The following is an 8490-nucleotide window of genomic DNA, read 5'->3' on the forward strand; positions in this document are numbered from 1 at the left end:
CCCTCGTCGCTCCTTTTCTGCTGACGCGGGCACTTGCCTGTCTCCAGGTCTAAAGTGACTGGCGAGGGACTGAGAAATGCGATCGCATACACTGCGCTCCCCCAATTCCACCTCCAGCAAAGGAAGGCTTCATTTGAGGAAACCTGGCTGCCAAAGACACTCGGACTTATAGATAGATAAATAAATAAATAGGGACCTAATTAAAATGTAACCGATTTTCATTTTAATGGTTATAGAGGGACAAGACTCAGAGAAGAAATGCCAGCCAAGCGTGTCTTGGCTTGGTAGACTTAGAGGTGGACACTGCTGCTTAATTAGGGATACAAGAGCGAGTTATTGCAAGAGGGTTGGGGGCGATTGGATGGTGAGATGGTGAGGAGGGAGTGGGATGAAGGAGAGAATTTATTCTGAGACGTAAACAAAGTGAAGGCTCAGGCTCTGGTCGCTTAGACCGCTGAAGATTTATTCGCCATTTGTAGACATCGCCTCTCCTCCCCCCGCACGCACACCGTAAAGATGGTGCTTTAATGAAGCTACAAGTCGCTTTCTGAATGTTAAAAGCTCCTGCTCGGGCTCACTGATTCGTGGCTCGGGTCTCTGTGAGTGTGCGCATATACTTGCGCGTGAGAGAGCACACCGGCCCTCAGTCATTCTGGGGCGACTGTCTGTGTTACAGGCTGAGGCTCCGCGGATCCCAGGGTGACCGATCCTAACAAGTCAGCGGGGACAGGGTGGCTTCACTCCCAAGATTTCAGGACCTTCTGGTGGAAGAAAGAAGGCAGGCACCCAGCTCTCGGCCACACACAGACTGACACACTCAGGCGCTCCTCACCTGGAGTTGCCGCCCCTGCGCACACAACTTGCTGCGGGCCTCCCCGGTTCCTTTTCCCTCACTGGAGCGCCCGCCGCGGGGCCTTTTAACCCCTTAGTCCTGGGTAGGTCACCATCCCTCCTGGACTTGGGTTCAGAGGCCGAACCAGGAAGAGAACTGTTCTGAGGCTCCTGGGCCTCCGGACAGAGCTTGGTTTGGGTTCTTCTTGGAGGCAATTGTGCGGCCTAATTGGCACCAGCATCTAGTGCTTTAAATCCCGTGGTGCGTTGGGCCACAATCCTACAACCTAAGGCATTTGATTGGATTTTAAGTATAAAGGGAAGTCACCAGGCTTGTGGAGGTGGAAGATAGATCCGTAAATAACTAATAGATCATTGAAACGGTGTGTCCCAGATCTCTGCGATGGCTACGCAGATATGAAGTTCACCTGTTGGATAAAGAAAAAGGAGACCCTGTAGGAGGGAATAATCGCTGACAGAATCTCCAGTCTTTCTAAGAATGTGTGGCCACTCAGAGTTGTTCTGCTCAGCGTTGGAGGAACCATATATTTATTCTTTCAGGTTTCTAACATCCCGTTTTTTTTCCCTAAAACACAGGTAATATTTTCCTGTCTGCCTTCCGTTCACCAGCATCACCCCCCTTGTCAATTTCTACCTTTCTATATAGACCCTCAGATTGGTGTAGTTCTTCCAAGGGCTCACTCTGCCAGGTCAAAACACACACTCAATATTAGCCATGGTTTAAAAGTTCTAATCTTTCAGTGCCATTCATTGAGATTTAATTTATTACAAATGTGTAGGAAATGGGGAGGGTGTTGGGAGGGCCCAACCAGTGTCTGGGGTGGGGACAACCAGTTCTTTCATTTTTCCTCTTTTTTTCCTAACAGAACATTTTTATTAAACTCAACTTTCAGGTTTGTGACTTTGCCTGTTTCCCGGACGGAGAACTGAAGGCTGGTTGGAGTGGGCGGGTGGTGCTGGACTGGGCAGTGGGGGGCTGGGTGGTGTGTAACCACGGACATCTCAAATGAAAGTTTCACAAAGCAGTGACTGGAAATTTAAAAAAAAACAGACCTATTCCACCCAGACGCCCTAAATAAATAGCCCCGTTTGCAAATTCCTATCAATTATTACGTGATGGGAAGAAATCCTATCTGAAAATAAAGCACGTGGACGCGGAGAATTTTAATTAAATCTTACTGTGGATATAATAACATGGAAGTGATTTTTCATTCGGCGCTTGCCTGCTCACCAGTGTTTTATGGCGTTTTCTTGCCTCTGACTTTATTTTAAAATATTAGACGAGGTGGAGAATTATAAACGACTCTTTCCTTATCTGTACTGCTCACATATCCAGGATCAGAGGAGCTGATTAAGAAAGAAGTCAGAGGCAACGTTGGATTCATAATGATTTGGAATAATGAATCCTTATCTCTGCTTTCCAGATTATCTGCCTTTCAGCTCCCAATGTTTTGTTACATGGGATAATTTATTGCATCTAATACATCACAATGAATCTGATGGTAGAAAGTGATGGCCAACGTTGTGAAAAGGGGGCCCTTATTTTTTATCCTGGGGCAATGAAACTGCTTTTGCAGTTTTTAATTGGGAAAATATAAGGTAGATCTGATTAAAAAAAAAAAGAACTGGGTATAATCTTGCCTGCTCCTGCTTTACCACGCTGCTCTTTAATTAGTGTGTCAATTTCAGGCTGAAATTAACAAGATCGACCTGAAACCAGTGCTTAGTTTCTCCCCAGCACCAAGATCCTAATTTTTAACATGATTTATTTTTATGAAAAAGGAGATAATTAATCATAAACGTTGACTAAAGCACAGAGCCAAGTTAAGATAAAATGCCATTTGCATCTTTATATACAAAGGTACCAATGATGGTAATTTTTCTGAGATTTCTCCCCCCCTCACCACCTCCTGGCCACACAGTTCCCAACCTGACTGCTGCCCATTCCAGCCCCATTCCAAGTAAACAAAAAACAAAACAAACTCCAGGTTCCTCTCTGTGTCATATGTGTGTATGTGTGTGTGTGTGTGTGTGTGTGTGTGTGTGTGTGTGTGTGAATATATACATATATATATTCATTCAGTTCCTCTGGCTTTGTCTGTTCACACATGTCTGTTCACACATGCAGAATGTGCATATGTTTCCTTCTCCCAGAGCAGAGTGGTAGGTGGGTCCTCCTGTTCTTCCAGACCACCCCCCTCCACCTACACTCATTATCTTCCCTCCATTTTAGAGTTAGAGAGATGAGGACACACATCTCATTTAATGCTTAATTAGTTACAATAATTGGCATTTTTGTTTCTTTTGTCTTTTGCCCTAACACCAAAGGAACAAAAGCCATTTAACGCAACAGGCTTTACTCTCTGCCTCTTTTAGGACCGATTTCAGAATCCAAGGCTATAACCAGTGGACTCCACCCCCCCACACACACACCCCCACCCCCATCCCGCACTGACAACACTAGCAACCTCCCGGCTTCAGGAAGTCCAAGGGGCAGGAGTCACTGGTGATTTGCTCTGTAAGCCTTCCGTGCCTGTTGATTACTCTCTGGTTGCTTGGATTAAACAATCTTTGCAAATATGCAAACCAGTGAGAGGAGATTCATACATATTCGCTCTCCAATTGTTCCTCCTGACGTCAGGTGATCATAATTTCTTCATAATTGGATGCCTTGCACCTGAATAATGCTCATCTGAAATTCTCCACATTTCTCTAGGTTGCAGTAGATTTTGTACTGGGAGATGGGAGGACTTGATTTTTTTTTTTTAAGAATTCTTTTCTGTTCCCTGTAGTTTCTATTGTCTTTCTTCCTCCCTTACTCTTAAGAACATTTACTTCTGAAATGTGAGGATTTGGAGCTTGTTTCCTGGGAATGTAATTTTTCAGACAGTTCCAGAATAGACTGAAGAATGGTGAATACAGGCTGATAAAAATAGAGGAAATGGGGGTGCCTTTGGGGCAGACGCAAAGATGAGGGTCTATGGAGCTAAGTCTACTTTCCTCCCTCTGCTTAGATCTACTAGAGAGTCCTGGTCAGCACCCCTCCTCACCATTTACATTTCCTCTCCTCAGATTCCCCTAGGATTCCCAGCCAGCTGGAGTTCAAGTCTCCATTCCAGCTTCTGTCCCATACCCTCAAGCAGAGTGGGCAGCCACATAATCATAGATTTTAGAAACTTGAATCTTGATGATAAAGATATTTCAAGTTTTAGTGGGAGAGACAGAGAGACAGACAGACCTGGTTTTCCGGGATATTTCCCCTTTATTTTTCAGTTCACTTTGGCCTTTGTGGACTTCAGATGACTAGTTCCAATTTAGTATTAACTATTGTGACTTTTCACCTATTCTTTCTCCTCCTCTTCACCCCTTACCCTTCTCCCTTCTTCTCTCTTCCTTCTCTTAGGACACACCACTCCAAGAATTTCAAGTATCAATTATAAGTAATAGTAATTTCTCAGTCCCAACCAATGAAGTGCAGAGGATCTGATAGGAGGATGAAGCTGGTGCTTCCCTAGATGAAACAGACCAGTGCAGCCTACTGGGCCGTTTCCCATGCCCAGATGAACATTCAATTTTCCAGCATTATCTCCGCACTTAAACTCGCTTGCTCCATTTCTGTGCCAAGATAAATTTGCATAATATTTGCAGCTGTAATTAGCTGATGAGCATCTCCCAGCTTCCCCCCTTTGTTTCTCTCCGCATTTGGTCTTCCATTGATGCCACGTTTGATCTTTAATATGACAGGATTCCCGATAGAGGATTGCATATCTTATCTTCCTGGCTCCAAAATTTTTTAAGAAGGAGGGAGGGAGGGAGGGAGAAAGTGGGTTTGGGAGCGGGGGTTGGGAAAAGAGTGCGTGTGGAGAATGAAGCTTCACTAGTCAGAGTTTGAAAAGGTTAGGATGGAATAAGGTATAGGTAGTGACAGAGCAACTAAAATAAATGGAGAATTATGGTGGGGTGGGTAAGAATGGGAGAGTCTGGAATAAATGATTTATTGCTTATAGAATTCAGGAGTCGAGTTGGGGAGGGTGTGCTGATACCTAGAACTAGGACAGGGGTGGGTTGGGGAGACTGTGGTTAGCAACTCCTTTTCTGGACAAAACGTAATTGCTGGGGCTTGGAGTAAGACCTTCTGTTGGGTGCTTCCCTCAAGCAAAAAACTGGAACTTTTGAAACCAGGCGACTTGCTTATCTGCTCATCTGTTTGTCTCTCGTCAATAGAGAACACTGCCGTCCTGAATTTCTCATATGCTACTGAGGCTTCTAGTTCTCTCCTGCGCCGTTTAAAATAAATAAAGCCCCTCATCCCGGGGAAAAAAGAAAGGAAAACCAGAAAAAGAAAAAAGGACAAAAGAAATACGGGCTGGGGAAAGGGGAGGGGAGTGGGTGGCAGCGAATAGAGCTGCATCCAGAAGTGGGGCAGAACCAGCGCAGGCCCCCTGGCCCGGTCCTGGTCCTCATTGTTCGGTTCGTTTTCTGACTTGGGTGGCAGCAGGGTGGGAGGGAGGCGGATTAGAGGAGCCACTGGTTGAATCGGTATTTGTGGGAATCCGGAGGGGCAGAGAGAGAAAGGAAAGGGAAGAGGGAGAAGGAGGAAAAAAAGAAGACAAGAAAGAGTCGACTTTCATGCCAATCATTGGAACAAATAGCTAACATTTAACGTTTACACCCGCACTGGCGGCGCCCTGGCGCTCCGCGGACCTGGAGCCGGGCTAAAATGTCCCGAAAGCCTTTGGAGAAACGAGTTTCCAGCTATCAGGTTCTCCCCATCTCCCCCTTTCACAAGGCTTCGGTTTCAGGCTGGACTTGTCCAATGTCTGCGTCGCTGCTGCGAGCTCCTAAATGAGTGTCAAGGAGGCGAATATCAAATAGCGCCAGGGTCAAGGCGGTTTAGTTAACCGTGCGGGGCGCTCAGGACCTGAAACTTGTGTGGGGCTCGAGGGGGAGTGAGGCTGGCGGAGGGAGGGCGAGTGAATGAATGCATGCATGCATGAATGAATGAATGAATGAATGAAGACACAGACACGGGTGGGCAGAGAGGCCTTGACACTCCTCCTCTTCCTCCTCCTCCTCCTCTTCCACCATGGCAACTGGGAGGCAGCTGGGGGAGCCACCTGTGAGCTGGGCTGAGTTGAGGGGGAGGTTGGCTGGGGGTAAGGACCTCTGCTCCCCCTCTCTGAGCCTCTGAAAACTTTCCCCCCCAATGAGGCCAATTTCCTAAAGTGAAGTAAAGAAATTGGGCTCTTGTCCAGGCCCGTCAATGTGTCCCTTTAGCAATTGCATTACCTCGAGGCCTCAGTTTCCCCAGGTGCTAAATGATGGGGCTGAACCAGGTGACGGCCACGGTCCCTTCCTGTGGGAAGTGGAGCAGGCTGTGGGCCCCAGGAGGTTGGTTCATCGTGTGCGGAGGTGAGTGACATGGGACCCCGTGATCTCCCTTCACCCACCCTGGCCCTCAGGCGCTGGAGAAAGCCTCAACTTCCGCAACTCCAGCTCTAAGGGTCCCCCAACCCCTGAGCTCTGTGGCCAGAAGCAACAGCCACTATTCGGGGTCACCCTCGGGGGAAGTCCAGCTTCCCTTGCCCCCGCCACCAAGTTCCTCCTGCGCGCTCTCCCAGGTCTTGAGCCGCTTAAGAGTTTCCAAAAGACATTTTTTTTTTTGAAAGGGAGGGGTGTATTGAGGTTTCTTTCAAAATTCCTAATTCAAGTGCCTGAGCGGAAGTTTCCGCAGACGCGGCCCTGGGACCCCGAGCGGTAGTCCCGCAGCTCCGCGCGCCAGAGGAGTGAGGAATCGATGAACGAACGCTTTTCTGAGTTGTCGTTTTGTGTGGGTTTGTGTTGTTGTTTGTTTTTTCAGACCCCGATGTCTGTGCTGGAGGTGATGGGAGGTGCAGACATCCGCGCGTGCGTGGGTATTTCGGCGGTGTTGGGGGGGGGGTCTCACGCGCGGGTGTGGGGGCCGGGTGCACCCGACTCCACGATTCCTTTCCAGGAGCCCTGATTCGGAAATGGAGTCGAGGCAGTGGGCAGCAGGCGAGAGACTGAGTCCAAGGCTGCTGCCCGGGCCCGGGCTGGGACCCTGCCCCCCTCCCCCCTCCTCTACTTCCCCTCTCTCCGGCAGCTCCGGGGTCCGCCAGGCTAGTCCTGTGGGCCTGAGGCGCCGGGGGCTGTGCTGGGGGCAGGAGGGGCAGCGGGGCTGGTGGACAGAGGCGGGACGCAGCAGTGAGGTCCCCGGGAGTGCGGGGTGAGCAGAGCCTGTGTCTTCCTCAATCACCCTCCTTCTAACGAGCCTTTCCCTCCCGTGTAACTTCTCAATGATGGTCATGAAGACGAATCATGATGCTACTCCCCCCCACTTCTTAGAGAGAGAGAGAGAGAGAGAGAGAGAGAGAGAATACGCGCACACGCACCCTACTCCACTGGCGTTCGGGTTCCGGAGAAATTCTCAAATAGAGCAGTGTAATTTCTCAGTTGATTTTGATTGACATACTGTCCCTGGGATCATGTGTTAATCCCTTCTTCACTCAAGCCTTTTCATAACTCATTTCTCTCTTGCTAGATGGGGACTCTGATGGTTACCGAGGCAACGATGATAGCACTAAGCTATTTCCCTCTCTGCAAGGAGACCATTATTCCGCATGCATAGGCCATTTGCAGCAGAGGTCGTCACAAAGTCATTCACAACACAGCACGCGCTTATTAAACTTTTATTCTCTTTTCCCCCCCAACACGGACACTAGTTTGCACTTGTACCAGGGGGTGCCATTGTCCTGCTCTGTGTGGCAGGAACTGCCCCGGATGGCGTGGGCCCCACCAGGCCCGCACGCCGTCCCCGCATCGGGGCCAGAGGTCTCTCCACGTCCCCACCTGCCCTTGGGGTCTCCCCAGACCCCACCCCTGTGACCTTGAGAATAAGAAGAGGCGGTGACAGCGTCTAAGAGTGGACGGGAACCGGCTTCCCAGGCCATACCACCCTCTCGAAGGCTCGGTTAACGGAGGCTACTGCTCTGCGTAGCTCCCTGCACACAGCCACCTCCGTCCCTTCTCGGGGCCCTTCCCGGGGCAACGGGTCCCGTCTCTCCTCTTCTCTCCTCCCCGGCTCCGCGCCGGCCCAGCTCCTCCCGGGGCCAGCGGGCGCCGCCTGGTCGCGCTGACGACCGGGCTCCGGAGAAGCCACCTGCCGGGAGCGCACGGGTCTGGGTTTCTTTCCCAGTTTGGCCAGTAAAAGGCGCTGCTGGGGGTGCGGGTTCCTGGCCCGGCCTCCCGCACGTGGGGGCGCTCGGAATCGGGGGATTTAGTCCCCAGTCTTCTCTCTGCGGTGCCCTGGGCCGGGGCTGATGGAGGGACGTCTGGGGCAGTCAGTCAAGGTCAGAGTGACCGTCTGCCTTCGAGCCACCACGACATACATCTGTATCCCAGACCTGCAAGGCCGCCAGACCGCAGGGCAGCCACGCAAGCTTCGGTGGCCTCGGCCCCTCTTTCTCTGTCTTCTCCCAGCTCATCCCTCCCTGCCTCCTTCGGGAGTCTCCTTTTCCTTCCCTTTCACCGCTCCCAGTCTTTGTTTCGGGAGTGGTGGACTCACTGGGGCCCTCGGCCTGCGTCTCCGGCTGCGGGCGGCCTCTGTGAACTTGACCC

Source organism: Myotis davidii, unplaced genomic scaffold (genome assembly GCF_000327345.1).
Source record: "Myotis davidii unplaced genomic scaffold, ASM32734v1 scaffold544, whole genome shotgun sequence".
NCBI classification, from domain to species: Eukaryota; Metazoa; Chordata; class Mammalia; order Chiroptera; family Vespertilionidae; genus Myotis; species Myotis davidii.